The 17807-nt window shown below is 43.6% G+C and overlaps 1 protein-coding gene across 1 annotated transcript in view; it reads left to right on the forward strand.

Annotated features, from left to right (window-relative positions):
* CUNH15orf40 (chromosome unknown C15orf40 homolog) overlaps positions 1-17807 on the forward strand; it is a 30097-nt gene that overhangs the window by 137 nt on the left and 12153 nt on the right. The gene's annotated exons all lie outside the window — the stretch shown is intronic.

A 17807-nucleotide genomic window follows, 5' to 3' on the forward strand; every position in this document is an offset into this window, starting at 1 on the left:
GCCCTTAAAATGAGGGATGCTGCCATTTACAAATCTCTAGTTTAAACCAAACCCATGTAACTCCACCCTAGGCTGAAGTCCAATCTAGGAGCGTTCCTATAGGAAGTTACAGGTAGGGCTGAAGACACCTTCCCCTCTTCATTCTGAAGTCCTCTACCTCCTCTGCCACCTCCTTTGGATGTTGTAACACTGCACACAAGAGAGCCCGCACAACACCGCCACCTCCTCCTCTGAAGGCTACCAGATGGAACATCTTCAGCTCTTCCATGCAGCCCTGTGTCTTCTCTGATCTCTCTGCCAGCTTCTTTAAGGGACAAGAAATATTAAGGCCAGACCCACCATGCACCACCAGCTATTTAGGTTATAGAGAGTGGAGTAATAACTGTCAACTTGTGATGTTGTGGACTTTTGTCGACAAAAATCGAAGCCCACAACAGCACAAGCCAGCTACTACACTTCCCCGAGAGACAGTTACTTCCCCACTCTCTATGAATAGCTGGTGGTGTGTCTGGGCTCAGTAATTCTTGCTTCTTCAAAGAAGCTGGCAGATGATATCAGAGAAAGCACAGGGCTGCATGACAAAATTTATGCATAATATCCCATGGAAAATAAAGTGGAGTTGTTGCCCGCTGAAGCCAGAGAGATATTTCATTTCTAGCATGCAGTTGAAAATGGACATATACAAATTGTTGCTAAGGGTAACATAGCTGATATTACAAACCACAACTACATATACTCAGTCCTAGGTGGATACATTTGAAAAGTAAAATTGAATATAAAGCTTTTGGAGGAAAACAAAACACATATGCTCAAATCTGACTTGTGCGGAAAATGATAACATTTTAACACTATACAATAATCTTAAAAAATAAATCCTGGCAGGAAGATTAGACATCACCCCATCGAGCATGGTCTGTTACAAGCAATAGTAACATATGTGTTTATATTCATTTTATATTTATGTGTGTGTGTATATATTCAAAATACGCAGAGCAGAAGGCAAGGCCAGCACTTTTGATGTTTGCGTGGCAGTCAGTCACTGTATTAGGTGTGATACCACAGCTGTCACTTGAAAAGTATTGCATTTGGCATCTTTCCTGACTTTCTTCTCTTTGTGATATTAACTATGGAAAGATATGATCCATGATGGAACTGTGATGATTTCAAGCATCATGTAACAGCATAGTAACCTTCATGCAGGTCATTTGACAGCGATTGTTCATGTGTCATTGGAGGTAAAGCCATTTACACAAAATGTGTAATGACAGATTGTAGGAGGCAGCTGTTATCCTGAGCTATGGGTCAAGAATAGAAGCAAAATGGATCATAAGCTGAATATTATAAGCGGCTGTAAATATGTACTGTTCCTGAAAGACAGGCTGCATATTTCCAGTAAACAAAACGTCACAACTCTATGTTTTCGAAGGGGAGCACTTACCCGTTTTACGAGTACATTTTGTTTATCTATTATAGGCACAGTGTATAGTTATACTGATGAACGGGGACACCATACAAATGTATCTTTATGTTTGACCAGAAGGAACTTGAGCATTTCTATTATCTACTATAACAAAAACTATTTTTGTATAATAAATTGAGCTTAATTCACAGCGTTTGATATCTAATCTAATCCTTTTCACATGTAGAACAAAGAAGTTAAAATTATATTTATTTCTATTTTCAACTATGTAAACTATTTTTACTGGTCACATGGGGCCATAGGGCTAAATGAGAAAAAAAAACCTGTATTCTGAGAGTGGCGAGTGTGCTGAGGTCAGAATACCCACCAAAACTTTTCAGACTGGCTCCTTCGATGACATTTAAAAACTCTTTTATCGAACAGGTGGGTGCCGACAGGCAGTGGTGTAATATGCCTTACGGCAAAAATTGTCCTGTTGCTAACTCTGGACCCTGCCAATTTTCCCTCAGGCACCTCAATTGTGTGCTACAGTGAAGATGAGTGATGTTGGCATATATCTCACAATTAACAAGTATGAGGGTGCTGGGATTATACATGCACATTCAACACCCCTCTTATGTCTGTGGCCAGCCAAACATGCCGACAGAGCCACGCTGCTGACAGTGAAATTCAAGTCGGGTATGGCCAGATTGCTCATCAAACCATAACGCCTTCCTCTTGTTACAACAATTTATAAATTCCTGGTAGCTTGTGACTGCTTCCCCATGTGCTTTCCTTATTAGAATATCAGTGACACCTAGCTATAGGGGCCCCGTGTGTTAGAAGTCACTGATAACAGTTGGCTATTTGGCCTTCATCTTTGGTATTGAGTGATGACTACCATGACCCTTGTTTATATAGTTTGTTTTACAGTAGTCCTAGCAGGAGAAACTCTGCTCTTGACTCCATTAAAGGTAGTATTACAGCACTGTGAGCCTGAAGCTACTGCCTCTTTCACCTTACATTTAGGCCAGCCATGCTTACAGTGGATAGAAAACTACGAACTGTATTTATAGAGCTGTCATATAGAGCTGGAATGGGCTCTTGTGAAATGAAAGCTGTTCCTAGATGTGAAATGGAGGCTTGTACACATGGATTTTTCCCAGGGTTTAGAAGTCTCTGTAGCACTGGTGTCTATAGGCAGTGGTGTAATTTGCCTTAGGGCAAATCTGATCCTGTTGCTAACGCTAGACCTTCTCTATTTTCCAACAGTCTCTCCAGCACCTCAATGCTGTGCTTCTACCAGATATCAAGTGCAGTGAAGATGAATGCTATTGGCACATATCACACACACGACAGGTAGGAGGGTGTGGGATTATTTATGCACAATCAACACCCCTCTAATGTATGTGGCCAGCCAAACATGCTAAGAAAGTGGATTGTCCACACACTGAACCAAAAAAATTTAATTTTTGTTCATGGCATTTGGAGGCATTTGGATACCAAAGGTACTATGTCGAAGGCCATAAGAACTATGGACCTTTGAAAATGTTTAATGTTATGGTATATGCCAGTATATAGTATATGTTTCTTAGTACTCTTCCTTCTGCTTAGGGTTTTTCTTTAAAGCTGAGCTCTGGGCAAATAGCAAAATACATTGAATACATACTGTATGTGGTAAACGCTTTTCCTATGAAAGGATTTGTAATTTTGCCTATTCATTGGACAATTAATCAGCATAATCTCTGCTGTTCGATCAGCAGGGACTTGAGCATACCTAAAGGAAGTATCAGAGTGATCCTTCTGGCTGTGCACTGTGGAAGTGGTGTATATTTGGCCATTTGCCTTGACTTCCAATTTATTTGCATTTGTTTGTATTTCAAATATACATCATTTTGACAGTTATACAAATGGTTCATTTACATTACTACTGATACCTATATTTTCCATTCATTTTAATCCCCTCCATGCAAGATAATGCCATCGTGGAAGCCTTTGGAACCATATTTCACAGCCACCCACTCTCTTTGCACAGTGCAGAAAAGGATGCTACTTACTGCAAGAGCAATCTGGGAGAAAGGAGCACTAGCTATTGTATTTGCCTAAGGTCACTTGTTATTGCATTCTTTCCGTTTAGTTACTGCTAACATGTGGTGGCCTTGATGACGATTTGTGAACTATGACATGTTCTTGACATATGAGCTACTTGCATATCTCTGTTTCTTGTGATAATGCTGATAATTGCAAAACCTTTCTACGTTTTGCAATTATCAGCATGGTAAGAGGACCATGAGGGAAGGGAGATGAAGAATGTGCCACTGTGAGGCTACCATTAATGTCAACCTGTTGCTTTTCCCTGCATGGACATAGCACATGTTAGCTTTAATAGCTTTTATTCATCTTCACTTTCACACCAGTTTCTCTGGGCATATTTAAAATATTCAGTCACTTTTCAATATAACATGGATATTGCTGAATGTACATTTCCTACGATGGCAAGTAAAGCAGCAAATTGTCAATATAACAGAGAAGTATTAAAACTGGTATACACAACAGCCATTGAAAACAGACAAAGCACAAATGCACTTACTGTATCTGATCTGAGTTCGTTATCTGGTTCCTTGATGAAAGCTGTGACAAGATAATTGTCATTGTGATTCAAAGCATGTGAGTAGCATATGACAAAGTGGTGGCATAGCTGGATAAATCTGGAGAACTTTGCATGTTTATTTGTGGACCAGGCCAGTGGTAATTTGTATTCCTGTCTGTAGGCAACAGACTGCCTGCTTACTGGCCTATAAATAAGTTAGAAGTCACATGTCCTCCATCATATACATATTTTGCATGGAAAGAAAACAGCTCAGCCCGGCTATAACCTGAATATAAAGTCCATTCTCAGTAAACACTATAAAGTTCTCACTGATGTGTAATTATGATGACACTCATGTGATGAGCGAAATTAATTGATTTTGCTTTGCGTACATTTTTTTAAACCCCCCTGGTTTTAATGTCTGCATTCTTACCTTGTATCCTGAATTAACATATGCACCTGCCCAATGAATCCAGCATTGTCCTGCTGTAATCCACTGCTTTATTGCCACATGCTGGTCCTGCACCGCCATCTTCCTCTCTGATGTCATGGAAAGCTGGCTGTCTCTTCCTGGTTGATGCACGCCAAGTCTACCCTCCTCCAGTCACTGTGTGGAAGCTAAAGCCCACTGGAATATGTAATGTGCATATCCCAGGAGCAGGGGCACACTATTCTCACCTAGGCGAGAGTGGAGGCTGGGGTGGGCTGGATTGTAAATTTAAAAAAAGGTCAGCAATTTTACACTGTGGAGGGGTGAAGAATGCGGGGGTATTTTGAGTGACGATCAGCTTTAGAGAAATGTAGAAATTAACCCTTGCAGTAGGGCTACACCCACACTGCAAGGATTAACTGCTCGTTTTTGTATAGGGGTTAAAAAAAAAGAGGAAAATATACCCACCTGATCCTTAGTCCCGCTTGGCTGCTAGACCAGTCCCTACAGCCACTTCTACCCCAGACTCCAGTGGTCTAAGGATCTATGACATCTTTACATCTGATGCACCTCTCTGGCGGTGGAATGTGAGGGACATTCCACCGCCAGAGAGGTGAGCGCTGACTGCCTCAGGACCAAGGATCAGGTGAGTATATCTTCTTTATTTTTTAGCTCCTAGACCACAATGAGCAGTTGACTCTTGCAGTGCGGGGGTAGCCCCAGTGCAAGGGTTAATTTTTACATTTCCTTGAGTTCTTCTTTAAGGCTGTAATACTCTTTTAAATGGTTTCTGAGTGTTTTTTGAGCTTTGAGTGTTGAGTACTGTGTAGAAAAATTTATGTGTTTTTTTCCCCCTACTTTTGGTGTAATCTGTATAAAAATAGAATATACCAAAAAATTAAGAAAAAAAATATAAGTCTTGGAAAAAAGGGTGATACAGAGGACAGTCCAGGGAGAGAGAGAAATTTGAAAATGATCACATTGTTTTTAGTAATATATATTTTTTAAACAGTTAAAAACTTTGACAAAATATTCATTAAAATTGACCACAAATTGACCACAAATGATTTAATTTAACATCCCTTCAAAGGTAGAAATAGTATGTTCTGCACTGTTCGTAGAATAACATCGGTTTTATTAAAAGTATAAAAAAATCCTTTCCCTAAACTCCACTGAACACTTAACCCCATTGCTTGCTGGTGATCTCCTTCTTTTCTTAGCTGAGGCTTTTGCTCCTCCAATCGGGATCCCAACAAGGCACAAAAAACCTGCAAGAACCTTTATTAGACATCACTAGATACAGTAGTTACGTTTAGAACAGTAAAGTGTATGAATAGTCAAAACTGTTTTTTAATTTTGGACAGTGTTGAAGGATGTGTTCATTGCTGTGTCACGGTTAGGTAGAGTTCTTTGTACTACTTTTTCTGGTGACCAGAGGAAAGGATGAGAAATCCAAAATGTACAAGTTGTCACCAGAACGAGAGGTGTGGGGGAAATGTCAAAAGGGGCACTTGTTCCAGTGGACAACTGCCTAAGATGGAATTTGCCTCTCTTAACCACTTCAAGACCAGGTGTTTAGACCCCCTTTCCTGGCCAGGCCATTTTTCAGTATTCAGCGCTGCAATACTTTGACTGACGTTTATTCCGTCATGCAACGCTGTACTGAAATGAATTTTATACCATTTTTTGGGGACAGATAGAGCTTTCTTTTGGTGGTATTTAATCACCACTACGGGTTTTATTTTTTATTATAATTAGGAAAAATTACTGAAAATTTTGAAAAAAAAACGTTTTTTGTAACATTATGTTAGGAAACATTTATTATTACCCAGTTTTTTACCCAGGGGGCGTGTCTGAGCGGACGTCTAGAGACGCCCGCTCAGATCGAGAGAGCTCCTGGCCGGCCGTTTTTTTACTACGGCCGGCCCGGAGGTAGTTAAAGATAAATCTCCCTAAGGGTGCCCACACACCTTACGATTATCGTACGATAATCGCGGGAAATCCCGCGATCGTACGATGTTCGTAAGGTGTGTGGAAGCCGTGCGACCCCTCCTACTGTAAGGTCGCACGACTTTAAACTTACGGACATGTTTGAAAACCCGCCGAGCATCGTACGATGTTCGGCGGGTTTGTGGCATGTCCGTACGATAACAGCCGCACGGGCCGGTGTGCGCAAGCGCACACTGCCCGTTCGGCATTGCGGTCATCGGAAGCCCGCCCCTCAGGGGGCGTGGCTTGCGATCATCGCAAGTACGATCTGCCTATGCAACATAGGCAGATCGTACGTTTTTTTAAGTACCTTACAACCATCGCAAGACAAAAGTCTTGCGATGGTTGTAAGGTGTGTGCCCAGCCTAATGAGGCACAGACAGCACAGACAGCAGAACTCAGACTGACTTTAACCCTTCCATACTCTGTCCAAAACAAAAAAAGTGTTTTGGCTTATAAGTGTTTGACACTTTAAAGCTGTTTGTAATGAAGGTCAGAACTTCATATTCCATCACATAAACCCCTATTAATGCTAAATTGGTTATGCCTCAGGAGGTATCTAATTGGGTCACGTGGGGGAGCGCAGGTGTGCCTGCCGCCCCCTTTCCAGCCAGAGTGTCCCAGGTTGCTAAGAGCTCTTAGCTCCTGACAATCAATTTGTCCTTAGAACTCCTAAAAGTCAGTTATTCAGGAAGGAGGGGCTACCTACTTACCCCTCATAATCAGTAGGCTGGTAGCATCCAGGCCATCTAGCTGCTCTTTTAGTGCACTGGGTGATAAGGAGCCTGGGCCCATCTGCACTATATACCATGCTTTTAAGAGGAGAACACCTTTTATTTGGAGATCCCCTTCAAAGCACCCCTAAAGATGAATAATGTGTGTTAGAAGGGGTTAAAAATTCAGACCTCAGATATCTGATTCCAGCACCTGGCTGACCCATGGCTCTCCAACTTTGTATACATGTCGTTTTTCCAAGCCTTCTGTGTACAGAACTGCACAAGTACTAGTGCTCTGCATCGATTTCAATGGGCCGATTGTACATTAGCTCATGGAGAGATTGAAGTGGTGTCTATAATAGTCTATGCAGCTGGCTAGTGGGTCTGCAGTATTGTGCCCAGCTGGCACGGAGAAACACATATTACCAATCTAGAGTGCTATTGGCCTGGTAGTTGCTAAAATCAAACATCTGACATGTGGTCTGCTTTATTCCAATTACCATATATGTTCAGGAGCTTTGAACCCCTTCCTGATGGCATGAGCCGTCCCTTTAAGGGATCGTAAAGGGGCAATACATGGGCTTTCTGGTCATGTGATCACTATGCTAAGGAATGAGTTTAAGCTGTAATCGTATGATTGTGAGCCCATCGTACCAGCTTCTGATCATTGCTAAATGACCAGAAGCTGTCGATGATCGATTGAACATGCTCCCAATTGAAGGCATATATGTGGCAGCACAGCATAAGGCCCACCACCAAGTAGACACATATCCGTGTACAGCTGGCGTTAACAGGTTAAGGAATGTTCTCATAATTTTGTTTCTTTTTTAAAAACACTGTTTCAGTACTATGGAGAGTTCCATTTGGCACATTCACTGGCATCACAATAGTGCAGGGGTGTCAAACTCAATTTTATTGTGGGCCGAATCAGCATTATGGTTGCTCTAAAAGGGCCAGTTGTTTCTGTAATACTATATAAATGTATCTACTCTTTATCATATTAAATAATTGCCTCTTAATTCGATAATTACTGGTTTTAGTAATAACTTGCTCTGAAAGTAGAAGTCTAGGAAAAATAATGGCAATTAGTGTAATAATGCAGACTCTCAGGTGGCTGTACAGGTTCTATGGTGGGCTGTGTGGACTCTCAGGTGGCTGTGCAGGTTCTATGGTGGGCTGTGCTGGCTCTCAGGTGGCTGCACAGGTTGTATGGTAGGGTGTGCAGACTCTCAGGTGGCTCTGCATGTTCTATGGTGGGCTGTGCGGACTCTCAGGTGGCTCTGCATGTCCTATGGTGGGCTGTGCAGACTCTCAGGTGGCTGTGCAGGTTCTATGGTGGGCTGTACAGACTCTCAGGTGGCTCTGCATGTCCTATGGTGGGCTGTGCTGACTCTCAGGTGGTTGTGCAGGTTCTATGCTGGGCTGTGCAGACTCTCAGGTGGCTGTGCAGGTTCTATGCTGGGCTGTGTGGACTCTCAGGTGGGCTGTGAGGGGTCTATGGTGCTGTGCGGACACTCAGGTGGCTGTGCGGGGTCTATGCTTGGCTGTGTGGACTCTCAGGTGGCTGTGCTGGTTCTATGGTGGGCTGTGCAGACTCTCAGGTGGCTGTGCATGTTCTATGGTGGGCTGTGCTGGCTCTCAGGTGGCTGTGCGGGTTCTATGGTGGGCTGTGCTGGCTCTCAGGACCTCAGCAGCCTTCCTGTGAAGCCCGGCACCTGTTTACAGCGCCGCCTTCCACTTAAAAATGTAAAGCGTCAGTATCAGGGCATTTACACGAGTACGAGTATTGGTAAAAATTTCCAGTATCGGCACCGACACCGGTATAGGTGCATTCCTAATCAGTATATCCAAAGTGTTCTGTCCTCTCTGCTGCGGACTGCTGAGACAAGGTGGGGGTGGAGACGAGGAGGGTGGCGCAGCTGCAGGAGAGGTGTGAGGGCCACATGAATTGACCTGACGGGCTGGATTCGGCCCGCGGGCCTTGTGTTTGACAATAGTGGCTTAAAGAAGAACTCCAGACAAAATTTGTATTAACCCTTGCAGTGGAGCTACCCCTGCACTGCAATTTTTCACTGCTTGTTTTGGTCTAGGGAGGTAAATAACAAGGTTATACTCACGGGATCCTCCACGCTTGTGGGCTGTAACCGTGCTCCCTCCGGCCTGTCTTCTCTACGCTGCAGCAATGGTATGTCCCTCGGCATCCTCACCTCCTGTACACTGTGTATAAAACGTGATTACTTAGACTGCAAACCCCTGCAGTGAAGGCTTAAGGAGCGGTCTAAGAGCAAGCTGGCTCGGGGGATTGGGGGAGTATAACTTTTTTTTATTTTCCTCCCTAGACCAAAACGAGCAGTTAACCCTTTCAGTGTGGGGGTAGCCCTACCGCAAGTATTAATAGAAATGTTGCCTTGAGTTCTTCTTTAAAAGTAGCTAATGTGCTTTAAACATTTGCCAGTGATTCACTGGATGTGGGGAACCTCTGTGAATATTTATAAAATGTATGCCCAACAGATCAATCTTTTCTAGAATAGATGAGTAAGCCTGTGCCTACTTGTGGAGCAGGCTTGGCAAGGAAGGATCTTTTAAAATGTATATACAGTACTGTATACTTACTTTGGTTCAGCTTGGCACAATGTATGCACAGTATATATCAGTGGCGGAACTACCGCTGGTGCAACCGGTGCGGGGGCCTGAGGCTGTGGGGGGGCCCAGTAGGGTCAGGTCCTGTGCACCCCCACAGCCTCAGTGGGGTCCGGTCCTGCAATATGGGGCAGTGCACGGTCCCGGTGTTCGGGACCGTGCAATGCCACCAACGGGCTTCTCAGTGAGGGGGCGGGTCCTGTGACTCCATAGTACGTCCATAGTAACAGGTGGCGGGTGTGTGTGTCACAAGACCCGCCCCCTGCAGTGCACACATCGAAACTCCTCTGGCTGGGTAAGTCCGAGCGCCGGGGGGGCTGGGAGGGCTGGGGGTGTAGGGAGTGTGTACTGTTCTTTTTCATGTAATTAGACAAGTGGATTATAATGGGGAATATAAAATAGACCCCATATTGTTATTATACAAAACAAGGAGTTTATATCATATTGTACATATCCATATAAACAATGCTTTACTTAGAGCGTCCTCCCTACCACCGCCTCCTACATGGAAAGCACTGTTTATATGGATATGGTTTAAGCTGCCGTACAATATGATATAAACTCCTTGTTTTGTATAATAACACTATATGGACTCCAGGGGTCCAATATAGTAGAAGGGGGAGTGGGTGGGTAGCTCTGGGGGTTATATGGCAAGAGGTTGAGCTCTATATGAAAAATAAAATGTTGCTATATGTATTAGGAATCATATATACACTTTTTAACTATATTTAATACAAAAATATAATTTTAATGGTAATATTGTGTTATGGGCATCACAAATGTCTTTTTTATTCCATATCTAGGTTAATGATTAGACTCAATTCATAGAACTATAAGGCCGTCTGTTTTTAGACATGTCATCTTCAAATCTCAGCTGAAAATAACGGTCAATTTTTGCTAAATAAACATTCAAATCCAGATGTGCTATCTCTGTGAATTGAGCATATTGAGTTTTCAAGTTGGACAAATCTTTGTTGAACTAAAAAGAAAACAAATGTTCATATTCACAATTTCGTAAAGTTGATTGGAAAAAAAAAGTGTCTTTGCTGTGCATACATCACAGTGCATGAGGAAGCATGACATACCAGTGTACAGGAGATTATAATAGGCACTGCAGCTGCACTGCTCAGTATAATGCCATAGAGGAGCGATATTGTGCGCAATCTCCTAGGTGTTTGTTCTGCGATTTTTGGATTGCGGTTGTTTTTCTTCGTGAATATTTACTGTTATAGAAGCGGATTGCTGATATTTCTGATGAAATATTCACCCCTTTCTCGGCATCTAATATCACCAGGATGCCCAGAGAGAGTACTGGCCGTTCACGGCGTAACCGCCATGAATCGCCATTACTTGCAGAGGAAGGCCCATCTACATCAGGTAAGACATTTGTAATTTAAGGATTATTATTGTCACCAAAATGAACTTTTAATTCGTTTTTTTTTATTGAGATTTTTATCTTTGATTAACCACCATAGTTAAAAACGTTATTCTCATGAAAGGGAAAGTCTATAAACAGTTTCTAATAAGCTCTAAAATCGAAAAATAGGAAGAAATAGGAAATAGAAGTTTCTATTTCTTAACCTTGTAGAAAGAAAGTGTTTTTTTCACAGGTGACATGATTGGGTTCAATGCACACACCTGTAACACAAGGATAAGGAGCTCTATTTGTAGACATGTAACTATGAAATCTATAGGGATACATTGGGATGCATTTTGAGTGCAGCAGCGTACGGAGCCGGTCAGCACACAAAACGGACGTCGTGTGAACAGGCCCTGAATGTAACCTATAGTGTATAATATAATTCAGATCCTTACTACAGATCAATCAGACATGTGACACAATAATACACTGTTTAATGTCATAATTTATTATTAGAGGGACATTCTGGGACATAGAGGGACATTCTGCTTGTCTTCATTGCTGCTGACAACCAGGTCCCAAGATCACTGCTGTGATTTAATACTTATGAAAGAAATACCATTTGGAACTGTCTCTTTAGTATTTGCGACTCTCATTTACTAAACATGTCTTTTTTTTGCAGGCCAAGACTCTCCCATAGCTCTCAGGACTAGGTCCCGAGCTCCACTGCGGGGCAGAGTCCTGGAACACCAGCTGCCCCAGAGACAGAGGAGACGTCGGATCCCTGACTCCCCCCACAGGGACCGAAACCGATCGCAGGTCGATCACAGGAACGTGGAATCGGAGAACATCCCAAGACCACCCCTCCGATACCACCCCTCTGAGACCAGCAGTGGGAGGAAGGTTCTATGTTACAGAATCTGCTCACGGGAAATGGACGAGGAAGCGATAGTCACCCGTCTACCCTGCTCCCAGTGGCGTAACAATCGCCATAGCTGCTATGCTATGGCATGTAAGGGTGCTGTCACTGACACAGCTCAGCAGCGGCCGTGGCACATTTCCCCTCAAAGCCGCTGCGGAGCTGTGTCAGTGACAGCCAGTCGCTGCGGCAGATGAGAGCGGTGTTCGGAACGAAGGAGGAGGCGGGGCCCGCCTAAGAGCAACCCCGCCTCCTTACATCACTGGCCAGCGACCTAAGAGCAGGTGGGGCCAGTGATGTAAGAGGAGGCAGGGCCCGTCAATAGGAGAGGAGGCGGGGCCCGGGAACGAACAGGAGTCGTGGCCCGGCGACCACAGAGTCGGACAGCGCTGACAGGTAAGAGATCTCAGACCCTGCAGAGCCCACTATAGAGAGGCTATGGTGGGCTCTGCAGGGTCACTCTCCGGTGGGCTCTGCAAGTGGCATAACTAGCAATCACAGGGCCCCATACAAAATTTTGCTATGGGGCCCTGTGATTTCTAGTTACACCCCTGCCTGCTCCTATACATTTCTCCTAAGAACATTTTCATTGAGAAAACATTTAATAAATGTAATTTCTCTTCTCTCACATACAGTAAACGCTTGATTTACCGGATAATAGACAGGTACTCGTCCGCCTTCCTCCCCAGAGCTGCCATTCTCCATTGATTTTATCAATGGAGAACCAACTGTCCAGAGGCTGCCAGGTAAGATAATAAAACCGTTTAACACTCTAATATTTAGAGTTTGCCTTTAGCATTGGTCAGGAAGGAGAACTAATTTACTAAACACCACTATTGTTATTGCAGGGCAAGATTGTCCCACAGTGAATATCAGACCAATAGTAAGTTCACAGTATGTGAGTGAAGACCAGCTGCCCCAGACATCTAGAAGGGGTCAGAACCCTGAAAGCACCCAGAGGAACAGAAGCCCCTCTCCCCTGGATAGGAACCAGCCTGAGCCAGGAAACATCCACAGACCTCCTCTCAATGATCAGCAGGCGGAGGAGGTTCCTGCATGCAGCATATGCTTGGAGGAACTGCAAGAGGGAGCACAGACCACCGTTCTACCCTGCTCCCACCAGTTTCACCAATACGATAGATGGATAGTAGAGACAGAAAGCTGTTCCCTCTGCCGGATAACAATCAGTTGGTATATTGAGTTAAGTTTTATGTCTTTTAGTCTTTTCTCCCACTTTTACTTTTTTTCGGTAAAAGTGATTGCCTTTATTACCTAGTGAAACCACTTACAATCTATGGTAACCCTTAATAACTGTAATTTCTCTCACATACAGTGCGTGTTTATTCCACCGGATTATGGACAACTGACGTCACAGCACCACACCAGTACTGGTCCAGACAGCCTTCAATTTCTATGACATTCTTAAACGGAAGGCTGTGTATGTCCGGGCGTTAGGCCCCATTCACACCTATGCGTATTGTAATATGCGCGTCTGTCGCGCGACCGTCACGCGTTTTTTTTACCGCGATTCGCGGTAAAAAAGTCGCGCGACCGTCGCGTGATTCCAAAGGCTACTTGGCAGTATACAAATGGAAAACGCCCTACAAAACGGACCAATACGCAGCAAAAAACGCTCCGGGACCTTTTCATGCGTGGGCCGTTTTGTAGTGCGTTCGGGACGGGCGGAAATACGGACAGGTGGGAACGATACCATTGACTACAATGCAATTTATTTTTTTTACCGTTTTGTAGAGCGTTCATCGAGCGTAGGACGCGCTACAAAACGGTCAGGTGTGAATGGGGCCTTATACTCAACGAAATATAATGTAACGAAATGTACAGCGCTAAATGCCCTTCAGGAAATTCAATAACGATAAGGATCAGAGTGATGTCACCTCCGTGTCAAGCAATCATGAAAAGGTGTGTGTATATAATAAATAATTGTGTAACAGGTTATAAATTGTGTCAACAGTTGTCATAAAAACGTGTCATAAATTATCTTATTATATAAATAAAAATCTACAAAAATCATGTGTCATATATGTGGAAAAATAAAAATTATCTCATTATAAACCAGTCCGTGTTGTTTTCTTCCGAAAGATATTAAAAATGCGAACTTATACTAATTTTTTAGAAATGTACTTAAAGTTTTTTGACTTTCTTAGAGTTCTCGGATCTTCAACACAAGAAGCCCCACAAAATGGATGAAAATAAAAAATAAAAATAGAAACACTCATAAAAAATATTAAAAAACAAAAGAAATGTTCAGTGTTGTGAAGTCTCCAACGAAAAACATAAAAAAAAGGAAAAAACAGGCAGATCCCCTATAGGGGATACACTCACCAGATCCCTGATGATCGAAAGCCTATATTCTTATCCCGTGGAGGTCAAAGATGTATATCCTCTTCCCTCGTTTAATGGAAGCCTCAGGCTCCAGACCTGCTTGTTGCTCCGAGATGAAGGAATTTAAATCTTTTCTGTTTGATCTCTCCTATTGGGTATCCATCCGGACAAAGCACACGAAAGGTACGCTCATAGCGTAGTAAGTTCAACTTTAATGGGTCCAATTCATAAATACAACGACGCACCTTAAAAAGGAACCCCCGCCATTTACATCAGGTAAGACGTGTGATATAAGGATAGATTTCCCCCATTATGATATGGGAAAAATGAGTTTGTATTTCTAAAGGGAAGCAATTCACATTTACTAAACGTCACTATATCATTGTTGTTGCAGGGCAAGGTTCTCACACAGTGAATATCAGCCCAAAAGCAATTTCACAGAGGTGAGTGAAGACCAGCTGCCCCAGACATCTAGCAGGGGTCAGAATCCTGACAGCACCCAGAGGGACAGAAGCCCCTCTCCACTGGACAGGAACCACCCTGAGCCTCCTCTCAATGATCAGCAGGCGGAGGAGGTTCCTGCATGCAGCATATGCTTGGAGGAACTGGAAGAGGGAGCACAGATCATCAGTCTACCCTGCTCCCACCAGTTTCACCAATACTGTGTCAGGAGATGGATGGTAGAGACAGAAAGCTGTCCCCTCTGCCGGATAACAATCAGTTGGTATATTGAGGTAAGTCTTTTTTCTTTTCTCCCACTTTTTCTTAGTAAAAGTGATTGCCTTTATTACCTGGTTAAACCACTTACAATTTATGGTAACCCTTAATAACTGTAATTTCTCTCCTCTCACATACAGTGCCTGTTTGATCCACCGGACTATGGACAACTGATCATCACAGCACCATGCCAGTACTGGTCCAGACAGCCTTCTCTTTTGATGTCATTCATAAATGGAAGGGTGTGTATGTCAGACATCCCAACTCTCCCGGACGCTCCGGGAGTCTCCCGCTATTAGATAGCGGCTCCCGGCCGCCCGGGAAAGAGTACGAGCGTTTTCCTCCTCGCACCCAAAGAGGGAGTCCCCGCCATTTACAACAGGTAAGACATGCGTGATGTAAGGATAGATTTTCCCCAACTCCCATTTACTAAACATTACCTCCTATTTACACAGCATCATTGTTTTGATTCTCCTATAGCTCATAGGACAAGATCCGGAGCTTTAATGTGGGGCAGGTCACCATCTAGAAGACGTCAGAACCCTGACTTCACCCTGAGGGACAGAAGTCGCTCTCTGGTCAATTGGAACAACTTACAAGACTCACGAGACCCCTTCTTAGCGACTTGCAGAGGGAGGAGAGCCATGCATAGAACATCTGCTTCAATGAATTGTAACATGGAGCAGACCACCCTGCTCCCAGCAATTTCACACCAGCTGTGTCTGGAGATGGATGCAGGAGGCAAGTACCTGTCCACTGATATCATTGTTGGATAACTGATTTTTTTTTTGGTGCATATGCACAATTCTTTTCAGAAACCCACAATGAATGTTTGTTCTCTCTCCACAGATACAGCACACAATGAAGCTACAGTATTAGCCCTCATCCACACCTAATACCCAAAATGAAATCCCATTCATATCTATGGCCATGTTCACTTCTGAGCGTTTTGTCACTTGTAGCAAAACACTTGTCACTGGAAAAAAAGTACACAAGCGTCTTTTTGGCAGATTAAAAATTGTGCAGCGAAGACACACGTAGAAACGAACGAAAACGTTTTGTCCTAGGAGCGAATGCATCCTTACAGAAAGATGACCATCATTGTCCTTGGAGAATCCTGGGACAGACAGCCATCGGTTTCCATCTGTCTTTGTAGTGCCAACTATACTCTTTTATCTGACGTCTGCTCTCTGAGACAATTATGTGCACGCTTATTGGCAATAAAACATTTCAAATGTAACAACAGTTATTACAGTTTATTCCTTTCCTGAATATTAAAGTATGTTCATAAGTAAGGGATACAACCACATGAAAGCTTCCAGCCTGTGACATCTGCAATGCTGGGATCTGTTGTGCTTCATCACAGATACAAATCAGTATTTAGTAATCATATTTAGTGAGAAACATGCAACGAAACATCTTCAAATCATTTTCATTCCTCTGCTGCTGAATTGTTCTATTAAAGCTAGACCTGCCATCTGGTTAGTAATAAGAGGACTTTTTTCCCAATGGTATTCATACGTAGGTAACATAGCCACCCACTATTTTCACCTAGAAAAGGTAGCGAGCTTAATTAAAGCCCATAGCCCACAATACAGCATTGCAGGAACACACATCATACTATGTACTAAGGGTATCAATAGACCTGGTGTTTGGGAAATGTGCCCTGAGTCCCCTGCTGAGTGAGTGTCCTATGGGGGTTGACTTATAAAGGGTTGTTAGAGATGTCCCATTGCACTCCATACCGACATCTCGCCATGTGTAATAACAATGGGAGCTGAAGTGGCCAGCGGATGGCGCCACAAAACCAGAAAAGCAGTAAGGTCACCAGCACATCGAGGTCCATATTATCGATCCGTCCTTTATTGACGTTTAGATAAGCATGGTGTCACAGAATATAGCAATGTTTCAGAACTCTATGTCGTCCCTTCATCAGGGAAAAGAACATAAGCCTCATTGGGTCTTAGTCATGTACATTTCTATGACTAAGCCTGTGATTGGGTGAAATGCATCACAAGGCGTGGACCTTGGGCTGGACACCAGTGATGTAGTACAAGGTTCAATACACTATCCCAGCGGAATCTGGTGTGCGGACAGCTGTTCGTATGGGCGAAGTACAGTTAAAGCCATAACAACATCCATGTAATGGAAACGCTGGCACATCTTGATGGCAGATCCATTTCTGAAGAACATCCCATCCAAACCTAGACTAGTATACCATAGAGCTAAGACACTGAGGGGTATAGTAGCTCCCAGCTGTATCCACCAACACAATCTCGTAGCCACCAACATGAATAAGGCCCCGTTCACATATAGCGACTTGTCGCGCGATTTCCGCCGCGATATCGTGCATTTTTGCCGCGCGATATCGCGAGAAGTCGCCAGCCAATGCTATTCAATGGAGCTGTCTTGACTCCATGTCGCACGTCGCTCGTCGCAGTCGCTTCTACCGGACCCTTTTTTCGGCAGATTTTGCTTTTTTTTCTATGGAGCCCGACGGAGAAGGTCGCGCTACCGTCGCTGGATCGTCGCTGGAACGTCGCCCCCGAAAGTCGCGCTATCCCGGCCGCTGCAAAGGTATGTCGCTATATGTGAACGGGGTCTAAGGCTGCGTGCTTCAAATGTGGGATTACCAGTTGCTTTTGCTATAGGACCAGCATAGATAAGATGTATTCAGGGACATCGACCAGGAACAGAATATCCT

The sequence above is a fragment of the Nanorana parkeri genome, unplaced genomic scaffold (assembly GCF_000935625.1).
Source record: "Nanorana parkeri isolate BGI_ZX_2015 unplaced genomic scaffold, ASM93562v1 scaffold74, whole genome shotgun sequence".
NCBI lineage: Eukaryota > Metazoa > Chordata > Amphibia > Anura > Dicroglossidae > Nanorana > Nanorana parkeri.